The sequence below is a fragment of the Pelodiscus sinensis genome, chromosome 15, assembly GCF_052426305.1.
Source record: "Pelodiscus sinensis isolate ZL-2025 chromosome 15, ASM5242630v1, whole genome shotgun sequence".
Lineage (NCBI taxonomy): Eukaryota > Metazoa > Chordata > Testudines > Trionychidae > Pelodiscus > Pelodiscus sinensis.
In genome coordinates, this window is record NC_143066.1 from 3,351,425 (window position 1) to 3,364,304 (window position 12,880).

General features: G+C 66.3%; 1 protein-coding gene across 7 annotated transcripts in view; it reads right to left on the minus strand.

Moving 5' to 3' along the window:
- Positions 1 to 12,880, minus strand: part of LOC102446898 (ankyrin repeat and fibronectin type-III domain-containing protein 1-like) — a 368,753-nt gene that overhangs the window by 54,506 nt on the left and 301,367 nt on the right. The gene's annotated exons all lie outside the window — the stretch shown is intronic.

Sequence of the window (12,880 nt, forward strand, 5' to 3'; positions counted from 1 at the left end):
CGTGCCAGCCGGGGGCTCAGCAAGGGTGGGTGGACGGGCGGGCGGGCAAGGCGCCCCGCAGCCAGACCACCACCGCGAGAAGGCCCAGCGTGCCCAGCCTGGGGCTGGCACACAGGCCCGCCAGCCCGACCTCCCACAGGGCCAGCCCGCCTCACGCTTGCCCACGGGGCCCGTGCACCGCCTCCTGTCCCGCGGGGCCAGCCCGCCTCACGCTCTCCCGCAGGGCCCGTGCACCGCCCGCTCTCCCGCAGGGCCCGTGCACCGCCTCCTGTCCCGCGGGGCCAGCCCGCCTCACGCTCGCCCACGGGGCCCGTGCACCGCCCGCTCTCCCACGGGGCCAGCCCGCCTCACGCTCTCCCGCAGGGCCCGTGCACCGCCCGCTCTCCCGCAGGGCCCGTGCACCGCCCGCTCTCCCACGGGGCCAGCCCGCCTCACGCTCTCCCGCAGGGCCCGTGCACCGCCCGCTCTCCCGCAGGGCCAGCCCGCCTCACGCTCTCCCGCAGGGCCCGTGCACCGCCCGCTCTCCCACGGGGCCAGCCTGCCTCACGCTCTCCCGCAGGGCCCGTGCACCGCCCGCTCTCCCGCGGGGCCAGCCCGCCTCACGCTCTCCCGCAGGGCCCGTGCACCGCCTGCTCTCCCACGGGGCCAGCCTGCCTCACGCTCTCCCGCAGGGCCCGTGCACCGCCCGCTCTCCCGCAGGGCCAGCCCGCCTCACGCTCGCCTACGGGGCCCGTGCACCGCCTGCTCTCCCACGGGGCCAGCCTGCCTCACGCTCTCCCGCAGGGCCCGTGCACCGCCTGCTCTCCCGCGGGGCCAGCCCACCTCACGCTCGCCTACGGGGCCCGTGCACCGCCTGCTCTCCCGCAGGGCCAGCCTGCCTCACGCTCTCCCGCAGGGCCCGTGCACCGCCCGCTCTCCCGCGGGGCCAGCCCACCTCACGCTCGCCTATGGGGCCCGTGCACCGCCTGCTCTCCCGCGGGGCCAGCCCGCCTCACGCTCTCCCGCAGGGCCCGTGCACCGCCTGCTCTCCCACGGGGCCAGCCTGCCTCACGCTCTCCCGCAGGGCCCGTGCACCGCCCGCTCTCCCGCGGGGCCAGCCCACCTCACGCTCGCCTATGGGGCCCGTGCACCGCCTGCTCTCCCGCAGGGCCAGCCCGCCTCACGCTCTCCCGCAGGGCCCGTGCACCGCCCGCTCTCCCGCGGGGCCAGCCCACCTCACGCTCGCCTATGGGGCCCGTGCACCGCCTGCTCTCCCGCGGGGCCAGCCCGCCTCACGCTCTCCCGCAGGGCCCGTGCACCGCCTGCTCTCCCACGGGGCCAGCCTGCCTCACGCTCTCCCGCAGGGCCCGTGCACCGCCCGCTCTCCCGCGGGGCCAGCCCACCTCACGCTCGCCTATGGGGCCCGTGCACCGCCTGCTCTCCCGCAGGGCCAGCCCGCCTCACGCTCTCCCGCAGGGCCCGTGCACCGCCTGCTCTCCCACGGGGCCAGCCTGCCTCACGCTCTCCCGCAGGGCCCGTGCACCGCCCGCTCTCCCGCAGGGCCAGCCTGCCTCACGCTCTCCCGCAGGGCCCGTGCACCGCCCGCTCTCCCGCAGGGCCAGCCCGCCTCACGCTCGCCTACGGGGCCCGTGCACCGCCTGCTCTCCCACGGGGCCAGCCTGCCTCACGCTCTCCCGCAGGGCCCGTGCACCGCCCGCTCTCCCGCGGGGCCAGCCCACCTCACGCTCGCCTATGGGGCCCGTGCACCGCCTGCTCTCCCGCGGGGCCAGCCCGCCTCACGCTCTCCTGCGGGGCCTGTGCACCGCCCGCTCTCCCGTGGGGCCCGTGCACCGCCCGCTCTCCCGTGGGGCCAGCCCGCCTCACGCTCTCCCGTGGGGCCAGCCCGCCTCACGCTCTCCCGTGGGGCCCGTGCACCGCCTGCTCTCCCACGGGGCCAGCCCGCCTCATGCTCGCCTGTGGGGCCAACCTGCCTCACGCTCTCCCGCGGGGCCAGCCTGCCTCACGCTCTCCCGCGGGGCCAGCCTGCCTCACGCTCTCCCGCGGGGCCAACCCGCCTCACGCTCTCCCGCGGGGCCAGCCTGCCTCACGCTCTCCCACGGGGCCCGTGCGCCGCCCGCTCTCCCACGGGGCCGGTGAGGAAACAACAGAACTCAGGGGTGGGGCTGTGAACATTGACCAGGTCCCTGTGCCACAGGGCTCCAGCCACCAGCAATTTTAGAGAACAGCACCTCCGAGGATCCATCCCCAAAATGTACCTGTGGCCCTTCAACTACAGCACAGCCCCCAGCAACACCCCTGTGGTTCCCCAGCCAAATTACAGCCCCCGGGATCCCCCGGCAACGAGACACCCTGCATCCCCTCGCCTGTTACAGCACCCGAGATCCCCCGGCAACAAGACACCCTGCATCCCCTCGCCTGCTACAGCCCCCGGATCCCCCGGCCACGAGACACCCTGCATCCCCTCGCCTGCTACAGCCCCCGGGATCCCCCGGCAACGAGACACCCTGCATCCCCTCACCTGTTACAGCCCCCGGGATCCCCCGGCCACGAGACACCCTGCATCCCCTCACCTGTTACAGCACCCGAGATCCCCCGGCCACGAGACACCCTGCATCCCCTCACCTGTTACAGCCCCCGGGATCCCCCGGCCACGAGACACCCTGCATCCCCTCGCCTGCTACAGCCCCCGGATCCCCCGGCCACGAGACACCCTGCATCCCCTCGCCTGCTACAGCCCCCGGGATCCCCCGGCAACGAGACACCCTGCATCCCCTCACCTGTTACAGCCCCCGGGATCCCCCGGCCACGAGACACCCTGCATCCCCTCACCTGTTACAGCACCCGAGATCCCCCGGCAACAAGACACCCTGCATCCCCTCGCCTGCTACAGCCCCCGGATCCCCCGGCAACGAGACACCCTGCATCCCCTCGCCTGCTACAGCCCCCGGGACTCCCCAGCAACGAGACACCCTGCATCCCCTCGCCTGCTACAGCCCCCGGGATCCCCCGGCAACGAGACACCCTGCATCCCCTCACCTGCTACAGCCCCGGGACTCCCCGGCAACGAGACACCCTGCATCTCCTCGCCTGTTACAGCTCCCGGGATCTCCCGGCAACGAGACACCCTGCATCCCCTCGCCTGCTACAGCCCCCGGGACTCCCCAGCAACGAGACACCCTGCATCCCCTCGCCTGCTACAGCCCCCGGGATCCCCCGGCAACGAGACACCCTGCATCCCCTCACCTGCTACAGCCCCGGGACTCCCCGGCAACGAGACACCCTGCATCCCCTCGCCTGTTACAGCTCCCGGGATCTCCCGGCAACGAGACACCCTGCATCCCCTCGCCTGTTACAGCCCCCAGGATCTCCCGGCAACGAGACACCCTGCATCCCCTCGCCTGTTTCAGCCCTCGGGATCTCCCGGCAACGAGACACCCTGCATCCCCTCGCCTGTTACAGCCCCCGAGATCTCCCGGCAACGAGACACCCTGCATCCTCTCACCTGTTACAGCCCTCGGGATCTCCCGGCAACGAGACACCCTGCATCCCCTCGCCTGCTACAGCCCCCGGGACTCCCCGGCAACGAGACACCCTGCATCCTCTCGCCTGTTACAGCCCTCGGGATCTCCCGGCAACGAGACACCCTGCATCCCCTCGCCTGCTACAGCCCCCGGGACTCCCCGGCAACGAGACACCCTGCATCCCCTCGCCTGCTACAGCCCCCGGGACTCCCCGGCAACAAGACACCCTGCATCCCCTCGCCTGCTACAGCCCCCGGGACTGTGTCCCCTCAATCCCAGTACAGCTGCCGGGATCTTTGGCCCTGCTTGCTAAAGTTGCCTAGGCAGGGGAAGCAGAAAGCCAGGGGGGCTGACCCTGCATCACTCGGTGAATCTCAGCTCCCACAGGTCCCCCCAAGGTGCTGGTGGCCACTGCCAGTCTGAGCTCCGGCCGCTGTTTTCCTCTCTGCGCGGTTTCTGTCCCGGGCTCTCCCCAAGCGCGCCCCCAGCCTCTGCTGCTGACTCAGGCGTGGGGATTTGCCGTGCAGAGGACGGGAGCGGCAGACTAGCTCGGCGTGGGCCTGCCATGGGGCTGCCCCGGCACGCCCGAGGCCGGACAGCAGGGGGAGGGTCTGGGGAGGTGGAGCTCAGGGGACAATCCGCTGCGAGAACCTTTATTACTGGCAGCCACTGACGGCCACGAGCCGGAAGAGAGCCAGGCTGCCTGTACTGCCACAGGCTGCCTGTCATTCACCCCCTCCGTGCACTGGGGCCACGAGCAGTATGGGCGGAGAGCAGTGCCCGCCGCTCGGCGAGAGCCCCCCGCTGACCAGCGCTGCGGCACAGCCCGGCACGGAAAGGCTACTCGGGGTGCAGAGACACCTGAGCTGACGGCAGAACATGGCGCTTGACTCCCCGGCCAGCACCCAACGTGCCAGGCCACCGGCTTCCCCCAGAACCGTAACGCCCCCCCCACGGCGATGGTGTGCGACGTCCCGCACGCCTCTCGCTCTCCGCAGTTCCCTCTCCGCGCTGCGCGGACAATACAGCGGAGAAAGCCGGGCAGGCGCTCAGTCTGGGTGCAAAGGTGTCATCCACTATGGACGGAGTCCCTGGCCATGTGACACAGCTGACTGGCAGCTGTCCGCATGAACTCCAGCCTGTCCGTGTGTGAGCGGTGCAGCTGTAGCCCTATTGGGCCCTGGGTAGTGGAGAGGCGGGGTGGGTGGGGACCACTCTGCTTGGGCCCCACAGAGCTCCGCCTCAGGGCTGGGACAGGTCCTGCCGGCAGCGCAGCACCTTGCGTTTTGCTCTGGCGCTCTGCGGCCCTTCCTGGCCCTGAGCCGGAGCGCTGGGTGTCTGCAAAGCTCCGCTCCTCCCCGGCACACGTTGAGCCAATACAAGATACCCCGCCCCCATGCTTTTCTAACCTATGCAATGCCACCTGCACCAGCGCGCGTCTGTTTGTTGTCAGTTAATGCACTTCGCCACGGACTTAAACCAACCCAAGAACCCCGAAAGCTTGCTCAGAGTTGTGAGCTCGCTGCCCCTCTCCTGCAGTACAAGCACGGAACAGACGCTGGATCACCAGCCTTCTCCCCAGACAGATGTGAAACAGACATCTTCACTGCATCCACACTAGCTAGTGAGTTATTTTTCAGCTTACAAATTGCTGTTGCTTGGGACAGGCTGGGCATGGCTTTTTGGAAGGGGAAGACGTCTCTGTAAATCTCACCACTGCGAAAGAGACATCAGGCCTTCTGGGGTCATTCTTTACATTGCATTGCTTTGATGACAGGGACGACAGTTTGTCTTGTAAAAAATAACGTTTTTTCTCAACATTGAAGAAAACGCTGGGGGACCTTCCCTGTGTTTGTCTAGAATGGTAACAGACAAATCCCAACAAATCATTGTTTCATAGCAAAAACTAAATCAGAACAAATGTTTATAAATATATTTGATATATAGTCTGGATAAACTTTGTATTTCCGTGGCAAAATCAATCACAGAACACTAGAACTGGAAAGGACCTCCAGAGACGAAGTCCAGTCCCCTGCCCTCACAGCAGGACCAAGCACCGTCTACATCATCCATGATAGATGTCTGTCCAACATGCTCTTAACTATCTCCAGGGATGGAGGTTCCACAACCCCCCTAGGCAATTTATTCCAGTGTTTAGTCACTCTGACAAGAAGTTTTTCCTCTTGTCCAAACCAAACCTCCCATGCTGCAGTTTTAGCCCCTTGCTTCTTGTCCTGCCATCAGAGGCCACGGAGAACAATTTCCCCCTCCTCCCTGTGACACCCATTTAGCTACTTGAAAACTGCTCTCATGTCCCCGCTCAGTCTTCCCCTTTCCTAACTAAACAAGCCCAGTTCCTTCAGCCTTCCCTCCTAGCTCCTGTTCTCTAGACCTTGCATCATTCTTGTTGCTCTTCTCTGGACCCTCTCCAATTTCTGCTCATCTTTCTTGAGATGTGGTGCCCAGAACTGGACACAATGCTCCAGCTGAGGCCTAACCAGCACAGAGTAGAGCGGAAGGAGGACTCCTCGTGTCTTGCTCACAACACACCTGTTAAGCAGCCCAGAATCATGTTGCTTTTTTAGCAACAGCATCACACTGTTGACTCATATTCAGCTTGTGGTCGATTGTGACCCCTAGATCCCTTTCTGCCGGACTCCTTCCTAGACAGTCGCTTCCCATTCTGTATGTGTGATACTGATTGTTCCTTCCTAAGTGGAGCACTTTGCATTTGTCCTTATTAAACTTCATCCTGTTTGCCTCAGACCATTTCTCCGGTGTGTCCAGATCTTTTGAATTCTGACCCTCTCCTCCAAAGCACTCGCAACCCCTCCCAGCTTGGGATCATCTGCAAACTTAGTAAGCGGAACCCCACGTGTTCTGCCCTTCTGGTATGACTGTGAACCGTTAATAACGCCTCTCTGAGAACGGTTCTCCAGCCAGTTCTGCACCCACCTTAGAGTAGCCCCTTCTAGGTTGTATTTGCCTAATTGATTGATCAGAATGTTGTGTGAGACCGTATCACGTGCCTTACTAACGACTTGGGTACCACGTCCACCGCATCTCCCTTAGCCAGAAGGTTCGTTATCCTAGCAAAGAAAGCTATCGGCTTGGTTTGACATGATTTTTCTTTACCAAATGAAACGGTTTTTTCATTTCACCATATGAAAGGAGGGTAATTTTCCTTATCTGCAGTGTAAAAACAACTAGCTAGCCTCTCTCGTTTTCCTGTGAGAACATAAACCTTCCGTGTTCAGTTTGTCAATATCCTTTCTGTGAAAATAATGAAACCATATTTTCTGGCGTGGGGCCTCTCACACTGGACCCAGCTCAGGGCCCCAGAACGTCAGAAGCTGGCCCGCACGCCCGCCCTGCAGACGGGGCCCTGCGGCCCAGGGCAGACACAAGCGGCTGGAAGTGAAAGCGGGGCACATAACGGGAAAGACGCTCAAGCGATTAGCAGGGAGCTGATTAACCACTGGAACTAACTGCCAAGGGAAACAGTCACTTTTCCATCTCCTGAAGTCCAGGAAGATCCACATTAGCGAGACACAAGTTAGTAGGCTCAATCCGGGGGAATCCATGTCCTGGCAGGGGGTTACAAGTGGAGGAATCCATTGAATCACTTGCCGATGGTTGCACAGAAAGTCCGTGCCTGAGGCAGCCAGGACGAGAATCGCAGTCTCTTTCGATCCAGTGCAGAGCCCTACCCACTAGTCCCTCTTTCCTATGCCACCACTGCACCCCCTTCCCAGCTCAGCGTCGCCAGCCAATGCCAGCAGCAGAACCATCCCCAGGCCTATGCCAGGCAAGGGTAGCGAAGCCTCAGCTCTGGGTGGGCGGCTGCAGGCCTGCGGGGGCCTCTCTCCCACAGCTCCGTAGCCCAAATGCTGGCTTCGCGAGCGGTGCCTGCCACGCCGGGCAGGTCCCAGCACCCGACAGGCCCCAGCACCCGACAGGCCAGCCCCAGGCAGCAAGCCACGCGCAGACCAGCTTCTGCACCGTGTGTTCCAAGGCTGGGCCCTTGCGGGTCCTGCCATGGGGCGAGCGCGCCCACCGGCCCACGGGCTGGCTTGCTCCCCCTCCACAAGGCCGATGATCACGGCGCCCCCTTCTGGCCTTGGGACCCACGTGTGCTAACGGCTGCGGGTGCGAGGTCGCAGGATTACCAACTGCCCAATCACACGACTCAACACCCCTGCCCTGCTGCCCCCAGGCTCCGCCCCTTCTCCAAGTCCCCGCCCCCTTACCCGCTTTCCCCACCTCATTCATTTTCACCGGGTGGGGGCAGGCGATATGGGCTCTGACTGGGGGGGGCAGGCTCCAGCTGGGGAAGAAATGGGGGGTGCAGGTGAGGGCTCCAGAGCTGGGACGGGGAGGGATCAGGGTGCAGGAGAGGGCTCCAGATTGGGGCAGGGGGTTAGGGATGGGGGGCTCAGGGTGCAGGAAGGGGTTCTGAGCTGGGGCAGGGGGTTACAGAGTGGGGGGGATCAGAGTGCAGGAGAGGGCTCCAGATTGGGGCAGGGAGGTGCAGGAGGGGGCTCCAGGCTGGGGCAGGGGGTTAGGTTGCTGGGGGTGATGGCTCCAGCTGGGGGTGTGGGCTCTGAGGTGGGGCAGGGGATTAGGGTGCAGGAGGGGTTTCTCGGTGAAGGGTCCCAGTTGCGTTTACCACGGCTCCCGGGACACAGTCGCCAGGTCCCTGTGGCCCTTCGGCAGGGGGCAGCCAGGGATTGGGAGGCTCCATGCGCTGCCCTTGCACCCGTAGGTGCTGCTCCCCACAGCTCCCATTGGCTGCGGTTCTTGGCCAATGGGAACTGCAGGGCTGGCACTAGGGGCCGGACCAGTGCGTGGCGTGTCAGAGTCCCTTGCCACTCCAGCAGCTAGGGCCATAGGGACTTGGTGGCTGCCTCTGGAGCCCTGCGGAGCCAGGGCAGTTATGGAGCGTCCCTAGCCCTGGGCTCCCGCTATGCCACCAACCAGACTTTCAGCAGCCTGGTTGCAGTGCCGGCCAAAGGCACATGGGGCTCTTCCAGCAGGCGTTCTGGTCAAAACCCGGATGCCTGGCTCCCCAACGCACAGGCTCCGCTACCTGCCCAGCTCCACTGCAGCGCCTGGAAATGCCTCAGCACAGGTGCTGTGTGTGAAGATCCTGCAGCTCGGGCGCTCGTGGCCAGTCTCAACGTCCCCAGCACGCGGCTGGGCGCGCGCCTTAGGAGGAGCCGCACGAGCACCGGGCCAGCGGCTGAACAGGGCCGGCCTAGGCCTGTTGCAGAGTGGACCTGAGCCCCCGGCAAAGCTCCAGGGAGCTGGAGAGCCGCTGCCAGGCTGTGACAGAGCCATCGCCAAGCGCTATCTGGACAACTGAGGCAGGCGCTAGGGTAACGTACCTACCAGCAGGAGACAATGGCGCCCTGTGGTCATGCTGAGGCTGCTGTGGTCGTGCTGGATGCTGCCCTGGCGAGTTCACAGCAGCCCCATGGGGCCTACCTGAATCCCAGCCCAGCGAACGGGGACGTCCGCGAGCCACACGCTGCAGAGCGGAGCGCCCCTCCTTGGCTGGCTGGCACCTTTCCCGGTGGCTGCTACCGAATGCCAGCGGAAGTCTAAGGAGCCACCCAGCAGCTGGGCCAGAGAGGTTCAGCGTTCCCAGAGCTCCTGCCTTCAGCTCTGCAGCTCCGCAGGGTTGGGGTCATTTCTCCTGGCCCCCGCGCACCCAACGGAGCACTCAGAGGGAACCAACAGGCGGAAGGCGGACTGCACGGGGAAGACCCCTCGCCTAGCCAGCGGACAGGCCGCTCAGCGACTGTGCTGCACAGTCAACCACCCCTCCAGGACTCGCTCTCTGCCAGCCAGATCACACCTGCTCACTGCCCCGCCTCGGCCTTTCCATCACACCAGTTCAGCCTGGCTACAAAACCTTTCAGCCCCGCTAATAACCGCCTGGCCCCGCCCCTCCCAAGAGCCTGCGCTTCAATAGGGCAACCAACTAAACCCAGGGACCCGTGTCCAAGGCCTCGTGCTGGCGCTCAGATGGAAGAGCAACTCCGGGCACACGTGGCAAAGGTGGCCTCCCGCCAGCCTCTGTGCCTGCGCCTTGCACAAGGTGAGCGCTTGGCCCCTGGTGCTGCGGTGGCCTCTGCCACGGGCTCAAACCCAGCATCTCCTGACAGTTTGCTCTGCTCTTCCTGCAGCTCCCGGCCACGGGGGCAGGGAGCCAGGAGACAGCACCATGCCCCGAGCAGCTCCCTGCTCCTCCTCCAGCCAGGGGAACCCCGGAGACACTCCCTCCGAGCCAGCACGGAAGCTGCCCAGTGACGACGCTTCCCAAGCCTCAGGCTGGTCGTGCAAACGCTCCCGGGCAGCAGGCGCTCTCGCCCGCCAAGGAGCCGGCAAGGCAGGAGCATGCCCGGGCAGCGTGCGATGTCTTAGGCCTGAGCTGCTCCTCTGCTGCCACCACGATGCACCAGCCAGGCACAAAGGCAACCCCCTCCTAAGGGGAGGGCGACAGATATACCTACTACCTGTGACGGGCTGGCGGCCATGGGTCGGCGGCTGAGCACGGCAGGCAGAGCTGAGTGGGGGACGCTCCGGGTTAGTCTGGGCGGCCATGGGTCGGCGGCTGAGCACGGCAGGCAGAGCTGAGTGGGGGACGCTCCGGGTTAGTCTGGGCGGCCAGGGGACGGTGGCTGAGTGGGGCAGGCAGAGCTGAGTGGGGGACGCTCCGGGTTAGTCTGGGCGGCCAGGGGACGGTGGCTGAGTGGGGCAGGCAGAGCTGAGTTGGGGATGCTGTGGGTGGGGCTGGTGGCCATGGGATGGCAGCTGGGGGGGGCAGAGCTGAGTGGGGGACGCTCCGGGTTAGTCTGGGTGGCCATGGGCCAGCGGCTGAGTGGCAGGAGGTAGATCTCAGTTGGGAACTTTCTGGAGGTCTGTCTACACTAGCCCCCTAGTTCGAGCTAGGGTGGTTAATGTAGGCAACCTAAGTTGCAAATGAAGCCCGGGATTTGAATTTCCCAGGCTTCATTTGCATCTTGCCGGGCGCCGCCATTTTTAAAGCCCCGGTAGTTGGGACTCCGTGCCCGCGGCTACACGCGGCATGGACTAGGTAGTTCGAATTAGGCTCTCTAATTCCAACTACCGTTACTCCATTTGCAACTCCGTATGACTACATTAACCACCCTAATTCGAACTAGGGGGCTAGTGTAGACAGACCCTGGGTGAGGCTGGCAGCCACAGGACGGCAGCGCAGCAGGGGAGGCAAAGCTCAGCTAGGAACTTTCTAGGTAAGGCTGGGGGGCAATGGGACGGCAATTGAGTGGAGCAGGCAGAGCTGAGTGGGGGAGCGGTGGGCGGGGCTGGCGGCCATGGGACAGGGGCAGAGCTGAGTGAGGGAGCTGTGGGCGGGGCTGGCAGCTGGGGGGGGCAGAGCTGAGTGGGGGAGCGGTGGGCGGGGCTGGCGGCTGGGGGGGCAGAGCTGAGTGGGGGAGCGGTGGGCGGGGCTGGCGGCTGGGGGGGCAGAGCTGAGTGGGGGAGCGGTGGGCGGAGCTGGCGGCTGGGGGGGCAGAGCTGAGTGGGGGAGCGGTGGGCGGGGCTGGCGGCTGGGGGGGCAGAGCTGAGTGGGGGAGCGGTGGGCGGGGCTGGCGGCTGGGGGGGCAGAGCTGAGTGGGGGAGCGGTGGGCGGGGCTGGCGGCTGGGGGGGCAGAGCTGAGTGGGGGAGCGGTGGGCGGGGCTGGCGGCTGGGGGGGCAGAGCTGAGTGGGGGAGCGGTGGGCGGGGCTGGCGGCTGGGGGGGCAGAGCTGAGTGGGGGAGCGGTGGGCGGGGCTGGCGGCTGGGGGGGCAGAGCTGAGTGGGGGAGCGGTGGGCGGGGCTGGCGGCTGGGGGGGCAGAGCTGAGTGGGGGAGCGGTGGGCGGGGCTGGCGGCTGGGGGGGCAGAGCTGAGTGGGGGAGCGGTGGGCGGGGCTGGCGGCTGGGGGGGCAGAGCTGAGTGGGGGAGCGGTGGGCGGGGCTGGCGGCTGGGGGGGCAGAGCTGAGTGGGGGAGCGGTGGGCGGGGCTGGCGGCTGGGGGGGCAGAGCTGAGTGGAGGAGCGGTGGGTGGGGCTGGCGGCTGGGGGGGCAGAGCTGAGTGGGGGAGCGGTGGGCGGGGCTGGCGGCTGGGGGGGCAGAGCTGAGTGGGGGAGCGGTGGGCGGGGCTGGCGGCTGGGGGGGCAGAGCTGAGTGGGGGAGCGGTGGGCGGGGCTGGCGGCTGGGGGGGCAGAGCTGAGTGGGGGAGCGGTGGGCGGGGCTGGCGGCTGGGGGGGCAGAGCTGAGTGGAGGAGCGGTGGGTGGGGCTGGCGGCTGGGGGGGCAGAGCTGAGTGGGGGAGCGGTGGGCGGGGCTGGCGGCTTGGTGGGGCAGGCACAGCAGAGTTGAAACCAAAGACTGAGTGGTCCCCACTCCTCGCCAGCGGCTCCCCTGGGTTTCCATCAGCAGTGGAGTGGCCCAGGCTGCTCGCTGGCCCCGACTGCCCTGGCCGCGGGCCGGAGGGGAGCTGTGAGCCGTGAAAGCCCGACCAGCAGGCGAGAAGCGCAGGCTGCCCCACACCCATCCAGCCTGGCCACGCCTCACCAGCTCCGCTGCCACCAGCCCCCCTGCTGCGTCCCACCGAGGCCCTGCTGCGGGGCTGGTAATACAGCCAGTCGGGGGTCGGGTCTGACGGGGGTTGGGGGGGTTCCACCCAGCCCAGCGGCCCGTCCGGCGTTCAGGACACACGGAGCCCACGTGGGCAGCGTCCCAGCTCGCTGCAATGGCTGCCCGTGGCCAGGCCCAGCTCCCCTCTCTGCAGGATGCCCCCGACAGTGGCAGCACCGGGCACTCAGAGGAGCCAGGCGCTGTGCCCTGGCTAGAGGCGGGCCCTGGGCGCGGGAAGGCAGCCGCTGGAGCCGGCACAGTGTCCCACACGTGCTTACAGGCAGGCTACGCCCTCGGGAGCAGTGCACGCGCTGGTGCCACCCTCACGGGCAACCTAGGCTCTTCCTGCCGGAGCGCGGCAGGATTCTGTGCCCCGGCCCCATCCTGCCCCCTATGGGGTCGCCCTGCTGGGCTCATGCTTGGGACTCCGCACGCAGGAGCAAGACTCGGAGGCAGGCGACGGCGCACGGGAGAGACCTTGTTCGCTACACAAGGGACGTTCCAGAGTCACCGGGACTCTGCTGACGTGGATGCAACTGGAACCCAAACCAGAGCTGCCTCCCCCAAGCACAGCAGCCTGGCGGGACGCAAGGGCTTACCCATCCCGGCTGCAGAGAGGACACGGCCCCAGACAGCCCCCTCTGTCCGGCGCAAGCCCCGCTTACCCGGGCGCCCCGCGTGACACGTGCTGATGTC